Source organism: Prunus persica, chromosome G1, assembly GCF_000346465.2.
Source record: "Prunus persica cultivar Lovell chromosome G1, Prunus_persica_NCBIv2, whole genome shotgun sequence".
In the NCBI taxonomy this organism is placed as follows: Eukaryota; Viridiplantae; Streptophyta; class Magnoliopsida; order Rosales; family Rosaceae; genus Prunus; species Prunus persica.
This window is the reverse complement of record NC_034009.1, coordinates 39752558-39769886: the sequence shown is the minus strand read 5'-3', so window position 1 is coordinate 39769886 and position 17329 is coordinate 39752558. Positions and strand designations below refer to the sequence as shown.

Here is a 17329-nt window from a genome sequence, read left to right as displayed (position 1 = left end):
TTCCTTTATCCGTAGAGCTTCAGAAGAAGAAGATGGGTTTCAAGAATGCGATAAAGAATAGAAATGGCTTCAGATGGCCTCTAAAGCATGAGCAATCGAATCAGTAGTTGCTGGGAGATATGATGAAGACATTGTCAATGCTTTGAACTATACAAGTCCTGCAGAAAGATAAAGGACCAAACTGTTAAAGAAACTGAAACAACGGCGGTTTTCTGTTCTACCGTCGTCTTTTCTCGTCGTCTATATTAGGGTAAGATGGCGGTAGATTTATAATTACCGACGTAGATTATTTTGTTAAACGTCGTTAAGTGTACTACAACCGACGTGCATTTTATTTTTAAATTATAAATAGAGTTTTTTTTCCAGAATTCTTTCAGTTTTAGTTTTCAATTACAAAGCGTGATAAATAGATTTTTCTTTCCCGAGAAAATTTAAAATGAGGGAAATTAATGTTCTAGAATTTGTAAACTAACACGACACAATATTACTAACCCGAGGAAATTATAAATAGATTTTGCTTTCCTGAAGAAATTTTAAATTAATTCAGTTTGAAACAAAACGACGGTTTTTTGTTATGCCGTCGTTTTTAACTAACACGACAGATTTAAATAAAATAAGAATATAAAAACAACGACTGTTTTTTTACTACTGTCGTCGTTTTTCGTCGTCTTAAGTAAGACTAAGACGACGTAATATATTTGTTGAGCGACGTTGATTTGTTTTTAAACGTCGTTAGGTATAATATAACCGTCGTTGAAAATTGTCTCTCTGATTGCAAATTTTCAACGACGTTGATCAACTTCCAAAAAATTGTCTCTCTGATTGCAAATCTGTGTCATCTGTTAAGATTATTTTGTATTTTAAAGCCGTGGATTTGTTTGTAATTATACGGCGTCTTATACGAAAACCTCGTCGTGTTATTTTATGAGTAAAAACGGCGGCTTTTATTGAAATCGTCGTCTTTACTTTCTACGTCGGTCTATTCATAACTTCTGCCGTTCTTTGTTTGCTTTGATTTTACACTGCGGAAATCTGTTTCAAATAGACGTCGGTTGTTTAATTAGGTACGTCGTTGTTTTTGAACAGCCATTTGAATCTCCATTTTTTAGTTGTCTAAGGTGGTATTACACGACGGTGTTTTTAGAACCGTCGTCTTTTTAAAAACCACGACGGTTTTCACTTAGACCGTCGTTGTTTTCTGGTCGTCTTTTTCACTTTTTGTAGTAGTGTCTTTAAAAAAAGCTATCTTGGGCCAGATTTGGAGGAGATTTGGGGCCAAAACGTGGCTGGGCTGATTTTGGGCAAATTCTCCTATTCCAATTTGGACTTTATTTCCTAGTATTATTTTACTTTAATTAGTTTCCTTGTAGGGATAGAAAAGCTGTACATTGGCAGCTAGGTTTTAAGGGATATTTAAGCTCTTTCTCACAAGGAATTTAGGACTTCTTAATTATTTTTGAACTTTGCATTGTAGAGAGCAATTGCTAGGGTTTTGGGTTTTCACAACTTTCAGGTGTTTTCGTTCTTTTCTTCTTAATGATATTTTCTTGGATTTCAATTATGAGTATGCGTAACTAAATTTCTTTTGCTAGGGTGAAGCCTTGAACCTTAGCATGAATATGTGATTTTTATTTAATTGCTTATGATGAGTGCATGCGTATTTTGAATTGTTAATCACTATTTTAAACTATCTAATTGTCTTAATGCCTGATCACCATTAGGATCTTTAGAAAAGTAATTGGATGCAATTTTGGTCGGAAGGTTCCCTGAAATTTATGCTAGCTTCTTGTGATTAATAATTGTAATTTCACTTAAGATGAACACCACGTCTTAAGGGTTGCATGGTTTTTCAAAGGGTTTTCACAAAACTTAATGAGTCTTTCATGTTCAGATTTGATCCGAACGTCCGGACGGGTTGCATGTTGGATATACGTTCTGTGTTGGAGGTTCCAAGTAGAATATACATTAGGAAAACCTAACCTTCAAAGTGGCATGTGCAAATCATAAGTAATTGGTAAAAGTTCATAGGATTGCTAGGTGATGGTGAAACCCTAGTGTTTTTATAAATTGATATTCAAAACTCTTTCTTTCAATCGTATTTGTTTTTGTTTAATATTTGTTTTTTAGAATCCACCAAATTTATAATCATCTTTCTTGACTTTTTATTTTAAGTAGTAATTGGAATTTGTTTTTACATAAATTGCTAATTAGTCCTTGAGGAAAACGACCTTGCATGAGCATCTATACTACAATAGCCTTGTATTCTTGCAAGTATTTTATGTGATTTTTAACACTGTTTGCACAAGTACTAAAAATCCTATCATGGGGCCTGCAATGGATTATTCAAACTTCCCCAAGACGGGCATCGGCATGTCAAAACAAAGGCAAGGAAGCTTTGAGGAATTGACCGGACTTCCAAACAATGTTCTTATATTGAAATGTAGCAGAAGAGCAAGTGCATTGAGCTTTTCTAGCTACTCCATCTACCAAAGGCAAAAAAAAATTGTGTTTCAATACGTATCAGGTATGTTTTCAATGCCCAACACCTTTCTCTGTCTTTCATAATTTCGCTATGTTTGCTTGCACATCCAATTTCTTGAAGCTTTTAAGTGTCTTATGTTTCATTGTAGTTGGAAATTGGAATTGAGCAGAAGGTTATGTGAATGTCGTATATTATTTTCTTCTCTTCTAATGGGATTTTGGTTTGTCTATGTTTTGACTGGAAGCATAATCTACTATCTGATATCATCACAGAAAGAATTTGCTTTATTAGAAGCTCCAATAAGTTGAGGGGAAATAAAGAAGTATATATGTAGGAAAAAAAAAGTGGGGTTTGTATGTTAATTTGAAATAAACTTTGGTACTGATTCACATGATTAGTAGGAATTTTTCAATCAAAAATGTATTAGAATCTTCCAAGAATAATTACAAGAAACAGAGTTGACCAGAAGAGTTTTGAATGAATTTGGTGCATTCAAATCGAATTCTTAAGGCACTAGTGTGGTATGTAAGAGTTACAAGGATCAAAAGTCTTTGTGTGTTTGGTCTTATAATTGCAATGTTTGTATTAATTTTCTCAGCCATCTTGAAAAATTTGTTTATTGTTGTGTCAGTGACTATCATTTCATTATCATCCATTATGATTGACAACAACAAACACATCAGCGGAAAATGGAAGGAAGCGATCAAGCTCCACATGATATTGAAAACCCTTGCATTCCATTAGTAACTTCAATGAGTGAGGAGTTGGATGGCTTGTCTTCCCTCTCCTCCTTGTGTTGCATTTATAGAGTTCCTGAACGACTACGGCGTGTGAGTGAAAAGGCCTACACACCTCAGGTAGTCTCTATAGGCCCACTTCATCATGGCGAGGAAGGCCTAAAAGCCATGGAAGATCACAAAAAGAGGTACTTACAAGATTATATACGTCGGACCAGGGTAAGCCTAGCCGATTATGTACAGAAAGTAAAAGACCAAGAAGCAAAACTGCGCAGTTGTTATGCAGAAACCATTCAGGTTAGCAGTGATGAATTTGTGAGAATCATTCTAGTGGATGCCGCCTTCATCATTGAGGTCTTGTTGAGGTATCGTTTCGATGAATTGCAGGATGAAATTGACCGCATATTTAACAAACCATGGCTGTTGCCAGACGTATGGCCTGACATGCGGTTGTTTGAAAATCAGCTGCCATTCTTCATTCTTGAGGAACTTTTTGACCCCGAAAAAATCAAAGTCTCTTCTAACAATAACAATATTGAGAGGCTTTCGATGCTTAACCTTTGCCACAATTTCTTCAAAACTCTAATGCACATAGAGGGAACGGATGGCAATATGGAGAAATTATGTACTTCTAAAGTAGAACACTTTGTAGATTTTTGTAGAAATTTGTATCTACCTCTACCATTGAAACCACCTGCTAAGGGGCGACTTGAAACTCTTAAACACATCCAGCATCACAGAGTTACACAGAGCAGGAGTCAAGTTTAAGGTGGGATCACCCAAAAACTTATTCGACATACAATTCGCTAATGGGATTCTAGAAATTCCAAAATTAGCAATAAGTGATGAGACAGAGCTTACAATCAGAAACCTCCTTGCCTTTGAACAATGCCATTGCATGGAGAATTACATAAACAATTATGTTGTCATCGTGGATCGCTTTGTGAACACCGCAACGGATGTGGAGTTGGTTGTTAAGCAAGGAATCGTCGAAAATATGCTCGGTGACAGTAGTGGAGGGTCTACTCTGATCAACAACCTTGCAGATGGGGTCATTGTGGACTCTAATGACTTCTATTTTGCTATTCTTTGTGCAGACCTCAACAAGTACTGCAGAACGTCTTGGCACAAATGGCAGGCAAACTTGAGACAAAACTATTGCAACACACCTTGGGCAACTATTTCAATTGCTACCGCTATTTTTCTCCTCATACTCACTTTTATACAAGCAGTGTGCTCTGTTATCTCTGCTCTGCCTTCTAAGTGTTGAGAGTAAGTCTCTCCTTAGCCGTTTTCTCCTTGTCATTTCCTTTTGGTCCTCCACATGACGCGAGCTGGGTTTGTCACCAGCCTGGTGGTGTAAGAGAGCTGGAGAAAGAAAAAGTTAGTGTATATGTAGAAAATATAGCCTCTGTAGTTAGTGAAAGTGAGCTGTGTGCATGTACAGTGATCGAAGCAATGTGGTTGTTTTATTTGTTTCTCTATGCTTGTTAGGTATGAAACTGTTGAAATTTTATAACTTTATTGTTAATCAGAGAGCTGTTATGTTGGGTACTCCAAATGTAACAAATCATTGATGTCATTAATCTAAGACATCCTTCATCAAGGGAGGTTTTGTGCAAAAACTATAAGTGAAGCCCCTATATCATACACATGAAATACAGGCAATGCATATTCAAAATATAAGTGAAAAAAAGTGTATTCTCAATGATTTTGTTTCTGTATTTTGGGTGTGCAATTGGATCTAAAATTGACACATAACTATGATATACTTAGAAGACATATAATACACTTACGAAATATGCTAGCGTTGGCCGTATGTGGGCGTATGTCACCTTATTACAATTCTTAAGCCTTTTTTGATACTGTATATCCTGGACGGTAGATGACTGGACCTTTGCCTCCGACCCAAATGTACATATAGTTTCCTTCCTTTCTTGAGCTTATAACTTTTAAGCCTCCAAAACTCCATTCATATTTAATTTCGAACCCAGATAAAAAAAATTCATAATTGATGTATTGTTTTTCCCCTACATATTAGTTAGGACGAAAAGGATAATTGATGTATTGTTTTTCCCCTACATATTAGTTAGGACGAAAAGGATAGAATTCTTGTCCAGAGGACCCAATACATATTAAAGCTAGATTCGATACTGTTAAAGTAATCTAGACTTCATTAATAGTCAGCTGGTAACTTTGAAATAGTTGGCAGTTTGTTAGTAGTTGTGTGTTAAATTAATGGTGTGGTAGAAGTTAGTTGAATTAACTATGTTTGGTGTTAGTTGTGTTTTTAATGTGTTAGGTCGGTAGTGGCTATTATATAAAGCCACCCTTTTCTCTTCATTTGCATCAATCAAGGAAGGAACATTATCATATCTAAAATAGTGTCCCACTACTTTCTGTCTTTTGATTATCACAAGAGAACAAGTTTCTTCTCTTACCCATTATTACTTCCACATAACCGTACCCACCACCAATAATATCATTCTTTTATTCCATCAAAGTGGTATCAGAGCTGGAAACTCAGAATCATATGGCTTCAAACAACAACTTGTTACAGCCCCAGCTTCCAAAGTTTACAGGGAAGAATTATAGTCAATGGAGCATCCAAATGAAGGTGTTGTATGCTGCTCAAGATTTGTGGGAGGTGGTTGAAAATGGCTTTGTGGAGCCAAATGATCAAGCAGTCCTCACTCAACAACAACTCACAGAGCTGAAGGAGACACGTAAGAAGGACAAAAAAGCTTTATTCTTTATCTTTCAAGCAGTGGATGAAGCTATCTTTGAAAGAATCTCATCATGCATTACATCAAAACAGGCGTGGGACACTCTCTTTGCATCATATAAAGGAGAAGATAAAGTGAAGATGGCAAGACTGCAAACTCTAAGAGGTGAGTTTGATATGTTACGTATGAAGGAGTCAGAATCTGTTGAAGACTATTTCAATCGTGTCATTTCTCTAGTCAACCAACTGAGAATTAATGGAGAAAAAATTGAAGATCAGAGAGTTGCTGAAAAAATTCTTCGAAGTATGTCCCCGAAAGTTTGAATATATTGTGGTGGCAATTGAAGAATCCAAAGATCTGTCTACTTTGTCTCTTGACAGTTTAATGGGTTCTCTTCAATCCCATGAGTTACGACTGAAGCAGTTTGACTCTGGCCCTGTTGAGCAAGCTTTTCAATCTCAAGTCTCATTCAGAGGAAGTTCTAGAAGAGGAAGAGGCGGCTTTACTCGTGGACGAGGAAGAAATAATCAAGGACGTGGCTATGCAAATGACCTAAAAAAAACTAATGATGAAGGCTCTGCACGAGATTATGGTTATTCAAGAAGAAGAGGAGATTATGGTTATCCAAGAGGAAGAGGAGATTATGGTGGTTATTCAAGAGGAAGAGGAAGAGAACAAGGTTCCTCTCTTTCTAATATTCAGTGCTACAATTGCAAGCAATATGGGCACATCAAGTCAACATGCAAAAACAAAACAAATGGAGGAGCCGAATCAAGCTTTGTGCATGAAAAAGCTTCTGAAAGGGAAAATGATAATGTGGTTCTACTTGCATATGCAGCTGCCAGGGAAGGAAACGTGTGTGCAGAAAAATGGTATCTTGATAGCGGATGTAGTAATCACATGACAGGCAACAAAAGTGCCTTTGTCAATTTCAAGCATACCAACAACTCAGAAGTAAGGATTGGTGATGGTGGAAAGCTAGTGGCCAAAGGATGTGGAGATATTCTTTTTCTATCCAAGTCTGGAGAACAAAAAAGAATCTCTGATGTGTTATATGTTCCAGATTTAAATTACAATCTCCTTAGTGTGGGGCAACTTCTTCATAAAGGCCATAATATTCAGTTCAGGGAAGACCAGTGTGTAATTAGAGACAAGTACAACTCTCTAATTACAAAGGTGCAGATGTCAGGAGACAATATGTTTTCTCTGAACATAAAGTATGAATCTTTTGCTTGCTTAAGTGCACTTATCAAGGATTCCTCATGGTTGTGGCTTCTACGCTATGGGCATTTGAGTTTCAATACACTATCATTGATGGGGAAACAACATATGGTACGAGGCCTACCAACGATACAGCATCAAACACAAGTTTGTGAAGCATGTGTGCTGGGAAAACATCAGAGAAATTCGTTTCTTACAGGAAATTCTTGGAGAGCATCCCATCCTCTTGAGCTGGTGCACTCAGATGTATGCGGGCCCATGAACACAACATCAACAGGAGGTAACCGCTACTTTCTTACATTCATTGATGATTATAGCAGAAAGACATGGGTCTATTTTCTCAAATATAAATCAGAGGTGTTTGATTACTTTAAAGTTTTCAAAGCTTTGGCTGAGAAGCAAAGTGGATTTGCATTGAAAACCTTGCGGTCTGATCAAGGTGGAGAATTCTCATCCAATGTGTTCGAAAATTTTCTAAAAGAAAATGGGATTAAGCATCAGTTCACAGCTCGGTACACCCCACAGCAAAATGGTGTGGCCGAGAGAAAAAATAGGACCGTTATGGAATTGGCAAGAAGCATGTTGAAGGCAAAAGCAATGCCTAATCGTTTTTGGGCAGAAGCAGTGGCATGTGCTGTATATCTCTTGAACCGTGCATCGTCCAATAGTGTGGAAGGCAAGACTCCTCAAGAAGCTTAGAGTGGCCTCAAGCCATGTATTAGTCACTTAAGGATATTTGGCAGCATTGCTTATTCTCATATTCCTGATAAAACAAGGAGAAAATTGGATGACAAATCAGAAAAGTGCATTCTTGTTGGGTATAGTGAAAAGGCCAAGGCATATAAGTTGTTTAATCCATTGACTAACAAGATTATTGTTAGTCGTGATGTCAAGTTCAATGAAGAAGAAGCATGGAATTGGAGTGAAGCTGAAAATCAAAGTCCAATACTGTTGGACATTGGCCTTGAAAATCCAGATTTAACTCCACCAACAACTCTATCATCATAGGAATCTTCATCACAAGGGTCATCATCAACTTCTTCTAGTGATAGCAGTGAGGAAGAAGAAATTTGCAGAGGACAAAGGAGATCAACAAGAGCTCATCAACCATCCACAAGGTACCCATCTAGTGATTATGTTTTGATCACTAATGGTGGCACAAATTTTGCTCTATTTGTAGATGCAGACCCAATTATGTTTGAAGAGGCTTCAAAGGATGAAAATTGGGTGAAGGCTATGGATCAAGAAATTGATTCCATTAAGAAAAATGACACATGGGAGCTGGTTGATCTTCCTCAAGGAAAGAAGCCTATAGGAGTAAAATGGGTGTATAAGACCAAGCTGAATGCTCAAGGAGAAGTTGAGAAATACAAAGCTCGCTTGGTAGCTAAAGGCTACAAGCAAAATTATGGAATTGATTACAATGAAGTTTTTGCTCCAGTTGCACGCTTTGACACCATCCGAATGGTGTTAGCTCTTGCTGCCCAAAATTGTTGGAAAGTCTTTCAAATGGAAGTTAAACCAGCATTCTTGCAAGGTTTTTTGGAAGAAGAAGTGTATGTTGCTCAACCTCCAGGTTATGTGCAGGGAAATGAAGAAACAAAAGTGTGTAGATTGAAGAAGGCTTTATATGGTTTGAAACAAGCTCCAAGAGCTTGGTACAGTCGGATTGATGCATTCTTCCAAGAGTATGGGTTTCACAAATGCCCATATGAGCATACTCTTTACACCAAGAAGAACTCTCAAGGTGAGATTTTGATTGTCTGCTTATATGTGGATGACTTAATATTTACTGGAAGTAATGCTCAAATGTGTGATAATTTCAAGATGATTATGTCACAAAGATTTGAAATGACAGACCTTGGTTTGCTTCATTTCTTTCTTGGAATTGAAGTCAAACAAAATGAGAATGGTATCTATATTTCTCAAAAGAAATACGCAAAGGAATTGTTGAAAAGGTTCAGGTTGGAAAATGCAAAGTCAATTGCTACTCCAATGGAGGTTGGTGTTAAGATAGGTAAGAATGATGGAAGCACAATGGTAAATCAAACTTTGTTTCGAAGTCTAGTGGGTGGCCTCTTGTATTTAACTACAACAAGGCCAGATCTTACATATGCAGTAAGCTTCCTCAGCCGTTTAGTGGAGTCACCAAAAGATGTTCATTGGGAGCTTGGAAAGAGAATCCTAAGATATGTGGTTGGAACTATCAATTATGGTTTGCATTATTATCCTATTCAGAATCTAAATTTGACTGGCTACAGTGACAGTGACTTGGGTGGAGATGTTGATACTTGCAAAAGCACATCTGGTTATGTCTTTAGCATTGGCTCAAGTGCGATTTCATGGTCCTCCAAAAAGCAATCTATAGTGGCACTTTCAACTACAGAATCTGAGTATGTTGCTCTTGCATCAGCAGGTTGTCAAGCTAGGTGGCTGAAAAGTATTTTAGAAGAGATGGGTCAAGTTCAAGAAGGACCTACAAAGCTGTTCTGCAACAACAAATCAGCTATTTGTCTTTCCAAAAATCCAATGTTTCACAGCAAGAGTAAGCATATCAAGTGAAAGGACCCGCCCCGAATTTTCTCAAAACCCGAGACGAACCCTTTGGAATTCCTGACATCACCCCGATGCCAGGCCCACTTACTAAAAACCGAGACTTCCTGCCGAAATTTTGGCAGAGTCTCCCCTGTAAATTGGACATTCCCAAAATTTATACCTGCATAAAAACGCATTTAATATTCCCAACTGGCAGCATGCACAATATAATTTCATGCAATTCACACAAATGGCCTTCGGCCTTTCAATACTTCCTCAAACGACTACCAAACAGTTCAATTACAATTTATGACTAATATTTAGTCTGCGGCTGCACCTAATAACCTTAGGCTGCCTACGTACCCTCCTTGAGGGATCAAGCCATAAGTAGTTCTTCCCTAAAACCCAATTCCACACTTGGGCAATACCTTATTTCATTTCTCTGTATTTCACATATTCTCCCCATACGCTGGTACAACCAACGCCACGTATGGGGCCTGTCAACACGCCGGATAACCTACGCCACGTGCGACCATGCCATACTATCATAATATCTCCCCATACGCCGGTACAACTAACGCCACGTATGGGGCCTATCCCAACGCAGGATAACCTACGCCACGCAGGACCTCAATATCATATCACAAATCTCCCCATACGCCGGTACAACCAACGCCACGTATGGGGTCTGTCGACACGCCGGATAACCTACGCCACGTGCGACCATGCCATACTATCATAATATCTCCCCATACGCCGGTACAACCAACGCCACGTATGGGGCCTGTCCCAACGCCGGATAACCTACGCCACGCGGGACCTCAATATCATATCACAAATCTCCCCATACGCCGGTACAACCAACGCCACGTATGGGGTCTGTCGACACGCCGGATAACCTACGCCACGTGGGACCTAACTTTCACTTGGTGGTACTTGTAGAAATTCCAAAGTCCGAGGAGGTACCTAGAGTAGTGCGTATAGCACTCCAAACTGACATTCTAGACTCTGTTGTACCCTTGTACAACCACATAATTTATATAAATAATTCTAATATTGTGTAACCCTCCACAATAGTCTAGCTCCCGATAATTCCCCCTGGAAGGGTGAGATTACTCCGGGAGACTCACGGTCAACCAAGAGTCAAACTACTCTAACCCTGGTCAAACGGACCTGCAGAACCCACGACCTCCAATTTCCGATCCGGAAGTCCCTATGGGTTCTACCAGGTGTAGGACACTTGTCCTGCAAGTTTGGTTCAGATCGGACGGTCGGATTGCTCACGATCGCACGATCTGATGGTTAATATAAAATATAAACTTAAAATTATTATTCGGAACATCCGGAGTTCCGATTCACGATCCGTGAATTCCTACACGATCCTAGAAATACCTAGATTAACATATATTAAATTTGGGACCATCCAACGGTCCCAACCTATCGAACCCGGATAACGCACACTATGCGATTATTCGTTCGATAGTCAAACGACGTCCGAATTGAGATCCGCAAAATCCTACGCACTCGTGACAACCTAAGGATCTCATCGGAATACATCGCTACTTTTTATACAGTGCCCACGCTCCGCCGCACGCGCCAGCAGCGCGTGGGTGCCCAAAGCGATAACGCTCCGCCGGAAAATCTCAAAACCACGGCTCCAAACTCCTACCCTAGGTATAACACCCTATTTGGAGCCACTTTTGTTCTTGGACCTACCCCAAAAAGTGGCCGGAAATGGCCGATCACGGCGGCCGAAGTTTCGGCCGATTTTCAATTCGAAAATCGAGTGATCTACGCTAAGAATCGATCTAATCCTACCCAACCATCAGCTAGAGCAGCTCGAGAGGTTCAAAATCCATACCTGGGTCGACGGAATTGGTGGCCGGAGGAGGGAGATCGACGGCGTTGAAGTTCCGGCGACATCTGGGCGAAAATCGCCATTTTCCGGCGGCTGGAGCGGCGGCCGATGGCGGGGATGGGCTGGGTCGTGATGCCGAGGTCGAGCCGGTTCTTTTGACACCGGCCCCGTCCGCAGCCGCGGCCGGTGGCCGGAGTTACGAAGAGAGAGAGAGGAGAGGCCGACGGGAGAGAGAGAGAGGAGTCGCGAGAGAGAGAGAGAGAGAGAGAGAGAGAGAGAGAGAGAGAGAGAAAAATTTGAGTTTTTATAAAAAATCCCATTTCGAAATATTTACGATTGTGCCACTGGGCTTCTTTTGACCATATCTCTCTCGTTACAACTCCGATTCGAGCCCACTACGTGTCTATGAACTCGTCTCAGCTCGACCTATCCAAAAATACTAGTCACGGTCCCAAACTCTCTCCGGTTAAAAATATGACTAAAATACCCTTAAATAATTAAATAATTAAATAAGGGTAAAATTTGGGAAAATTTGGGGTCGGGGTGTTACATCAAGATCAAGTTCCATTTCATCAGAGAGCTAATCAAAGATAAAGAAGTTGAGGTTCTGTATTGCAAGTCCCAAGATCAGCTGGCAGATTTGTTCACCAAACCGTTGAAGAAAGAGCCGCTCATCAAGATGAGAAAATTAATTGGCGTAAATGAAGTCTAGCTTAAGGGAGGATGTTAAAGTAATCTAGACTTCATTAATAGTCGGCTGGTAACTTTGAAATAGTTGGCAGTTTGTTAGTAGTTGTGTGTTAAATTAATGGTGTGGTAGAAGTTAGTTGAATTAACTATGTTTGGTGTTAGTTGTGTTTTTAATGTGTTAGGTCGGTAGTGGCTATTATATAAAGCCACCCTTTTCTCTTCATTTGCATCAATCAAGGAAGGAACATTATCATATCTAAAATAGTGTCCCACTACTTTCTGTCTTTTCCCACTACTTTCTGTCTTTTGATTATCACAAGAGAACAAGTTTCTTCTCTTACCCATTATTACTTCCACATAACCGTACCCACCACCAATAATATCATTCTTTTATTCCATCAGATACACTTACACGGGACCGGATCCGCTGTCTCCATATTGATTTTCCTCCATTTCGCCCCACTAGTCAGCTAGCTTAACAGAGGGTTAACTCTGTTTTTTTTTTTTATTTGGCAATTAAGAAAATGGTATTAACCAATAACTCATGCTGGGTTCGGGGGTGAAAAAAAAGAAGGGGTGAGGGGTCTGTTGGGTAGGGGATTGGTGTGGCAGTGGAGGGTGGTGGTCATGGGGGACTGGGAGGAGAAGAAAACAGCAAGCGGGGGCAACGGAGGGTGGGTTCTGGGTCTGTGGGTCCTTAGGAATTTTTTTTTCTTTAATTTTTTCCAAAAATATTATATTTTTTAATGATTTGACAGACTATTAGATGACATGTTGGTAGGGGGAATTGGCAATAAAAATTAGTTCATGCACCTAATTTTCAAAAAAAAAAGTTGAGGGTGCAAATTGAAAGTAGAGTACAAGTTCAAGGGGTAAATCAACAATTAACCCTTAAGTAAAAGCAGGATGTACATGTGAAAATAGGACAATATATGAATTGAAGTATTGTAGAGTAATTGAAGCCAGTGTCGGACGGTATGAAGTATTTTAGAGTGATTGAAGGCAATTTGACAATCCGTATGCTTGCTTTATTGTTTATCTTTGCTTGGGAGATTCATATTTGTGTTGTTGAAAACTTGAAACCTCTTGTTGTAATCAAGAAATTATAGTTATAAGCTATACACATTTTGGTTCTGCCATCATCTTCAAAATTAACTTATGCAGTTTCAAGTGTTCTCTAATGATGATACAAAATATATTAACTGTTTCTTGATTGAAGCAAATTAGTGCGGAAAAGATGATTTAAAATCAAAGTATGCATGCTTGAAAAATAGTAAAAGAAGAGACCAAAGATTGATAGGGAGGAATATGCATGCTTGAAAAATAGTTAAAGAATATGTGGGAATTTCTTGCTCAAATGGTAGATCACCTCCACACCCACGGTGACAATTCCATTCTTGCCCCATCCAATGAAGCAAAAAGGAGGTTAATCAGAGCCTTCTCGCCATTATATAATAGTGTATGTACATTGTAAGAATAATAACTTGAACGCGGGAGTACATAGCGACAGAGAAGAAACTAGAGGAGTTCTTCAGTTTCTGCAGGTAAGTTTCTCTTGCACATAATATTACTTTTTGTTTTCAATCCTTGATTTTTGTGACTACAAACTCATTGCATTTGTTATATAAGTATACTTGAACGTGTCAAATATGCGCATAAACATGTAAAAGAAAGGCAGAACTATACTGAAGAAAAAATAAAGAAAGAAATTAATACAGTAGAAAAGAAGTATATGTTGTCACCAGCAATTCTTTAACCATTGATGACAATATCAATTTTTGAAACAAACATATTAAATTTCTTTTTAAGCATTTTACAAAGGGGTTTATTTTTGTCTTTAAAATTTTGAAGATAAGGTGAGTGGAAAAATAGGACAGAGGATGGAAATAGCAGTACTCCTTTGAAAATAAGCCATGCAAATTTCGTTGGGTGTGCACGAGTTTCATTGATGACAATACAATTTGTGAAACAAACATATTAAATTTCCTTCTTAAGCAGCAAATTTGAAAATGAAGCTGAGCAAAATTTCGTTGTCTCTGACTTGTCCCCTTAGAATAAACTTGGCTTCTTTCATTAAAGCTTGAAGTTGCACAGTCCTACACCTACCAAATTAAGAGTAATTGCTCTCTAAAATTTAAAGAATCAATAGAAAATTTGGCTAGCTGTAGAGGTACAAACGCTCAATTCCTTTCTTTCTTCGCACTTGGAATTACTTTAACCGGGCTGTACCGTGTTTTTGTATCTAAGGTTGGTCAGTTTTAGATTTTGGCAAAATATATATCTATATATAGTGAATTCGAACTTTGGCCAATAAGTAGATTTGGTTTCCACCTCTTATTCCATGCCAGGCAGCTTATGAATGGCTATATAATTGCAATATCCTGATTATATTTCCTTGAACATTTTGATTTCGTTATTGGGAATGGAAAATAACGAAATGTTTCTTGATTGTTTTATCAGTAATTCAGTTATCCATACTCATCATTATTGTAATCTGTTACAATCGGAACACCACATATAGTCAGGAGCTGGAAAATGGCAGGAAGCCATCAATCTGCTCAAAATGACATAGAAAACCCATACATTTCATTAGCAAATTCGATGAGAAAAGGGTTCAATAGCTTGTCTCCCCCATCCTCCAAGTGCTGTATCTACAGAGTTCCTCAACGACTACGAAGTGTGAATGAAAAGCTCTGCACACCTCAGGTGGTCTCTATAGGCCCACTTCACCATGGAAAGGAAGGCTTGAATGTCGTATAGGAAGAGCACAAACAGAGATACCTGCAAGATTTTATAGGTCGGACCAATGTGAGTTTGGAGGATTATATTAAGAAAATAAAGGACCACGAAGCAAGATTGAGACGTTGTTATGGAGAACCCATCAAGTTTAGCAGTGATGAATTTGTAACAATCATTCTAGTGGATGCCGCCTTCGTTATTGAGCTCTTATTGAAGGACTACTTCAAATTTTGGGATGAAAATGACCGCATATTTGACAAACCAGGTATGTTGCAAGATGTATGGACAGATATGTGGTTGCTTGAAAATCAGTTGCCATTCTTCATTCTCGAGGATCTTTTCGACCCACAGAAAATTACACTCCCTGCTGATGCTGACAATAACTGCATTACTGAGGGGCTTTCAATAATTAGTCTTTCTTTCAGTTTCTTCGAACATCTATTGCCTGTTGACAAAATGGAAGACAATTTGGAGACTTTTAGATCAGTGGCACATATTGTTGATCTTTACAGGAAAATATTTAAACTCTATCAACCGTTGGAATCAAAAGCTGGAGGGGAACTCCCATCATCCATACCCAGCTTGACAGAATTACAGCACGCTGGAGTCAAGTTTGAGGCGCGACAAGGTGAAAACATATTTGACATACAATTCAGTAGCACCAATGGGGTTCTGAAGATCCCACCATTTCCATTGGGGTTCACTACAGAAATAATGAGAAATGTCCTTGCCTTTGAACAATTGCATTACCCGATGAGTAATGATAATTACACATGAGTCAGTATGTTTCCTTAATGGGTGGTTTGGTGAAAACCTCAGGGGATGTGGAGTTGCTTATTGAGTATGGAATCGCATATTCTGAGAGATATCTGATACGCGGAAACATTGAGGGGTTTACTTCATTATTAGTTAACAGCCTTTTCATTGGGGTTCCTATAGATGTTGATAACTTCCACTACTACATTTTACGATTTGCGCGACGAAGCCAATTTCGTCGCGCAGAGTTAAATTTGGTCGCACAAACTCAAGCACGACAGAAAATTCGTCGCGCGTAATCTGTGGTGCAAAGATGGTGAAGAAAGACTTTGCGCGACTGATTGTATCACTCGTCGCGCAAATTTGTGCGACGGTTACCCTTCGTTGCACAAAAGGTTCAGAGACGATGCAATAGTTCGTCGCACAAACTTATGCGCGACGAAAGCGGGTTCGTCGCCACAACGATGCGCGGCGAATAATATTCGTCGCACAATACGTCTCGTACACATTTGCGGCACCAAGAGTTCTTCGTCGCGCAATTCATGTCTACACGTATTGCGCGACGAAACATTGTTGTCGCGCATACGTTTTTTGCGCGACGAACATTTTCATCGCGCAATACGTGTCGTAGATATTTGCGGCACAAAGATATCTTCGTCGTGCAATTCGTGTCAACACATTTTGCGCGACGAAAAACTGTTGTCGCGCAAATCCTTTTTGAGAGACGAAAATATTCGTCGCGCAAGAATAAATTATATGTATTTAAAAAAATGAAACATTTTTATTTCGTAATATATAAATTTGCGCGACGAGAAAGATTTCGTCGCGCAAAATTAATATATATAATTATTATTTAATTTTAATATTACTTTTTATTTTATTTTATAAAAAAATAAATTTGGTTTTTTTTTTTTGGGTAATAAAATGAAATTCCAATAAAAAAAAGAATTGTAAAGAACATATTTATTATATAAAATAAATGTATGCTGCAAGAGAAATATTTAAAAAATAATTATGAAAATAAAAAAACTAATCATAATGTTCCAAAATCTACATTGTCGTCTGGCACATGCGGTTCAGAGGTCTGGGGGTCTACAAGGGCCGTCGTCTGGTGGGGATGCTCAGGATGGACGGGCTCAGAGGTCGGCGCATCAAAATGCGGGACTGGAATGCCGAACTGTGCGAGGGACTGCAGAATGTCCGACATCTGACTCTGAAGAGTGGCCACCTGTGCTGTCAAAGCAGTGACCTGACTGCTTGACTGCGCTAATGAACGGGGTCTGGCTTCCCTCCGCCTGGCATTCTCCATCCCTCGACAATATATCCCCGGTCTCCTCCCTAGAGTCTGATCCAATGTCTCCGTCAAGATCTGAAACCCAGCATCCTGTGGAGGATCCACAGACTCGATCGGAGTATCGGAAGGAAGTTGGGAGGCGGACTCTTGAAGAACCAACTGGCTCCTCTCCACCATCGTCATCTGTTTAGCATAACATAAAATATAAATTAAAACATTCATATAATAACCTTTAAACTTGAATGCGTAACATAATAATTAAAATTAAATAATACTTACATGAAGGGACTC

General features: G+C 39.0%; 2 pseudogenes; both read left to right on the top strand.

The window, feature by feature from the left end:
• LOC18792892 lies at positions 3141–4770 on the top strand (annotated as a pseudogene).
• On the top strand, positions 14713–16992 carry LOC109947508 (annotated as a pseudogene).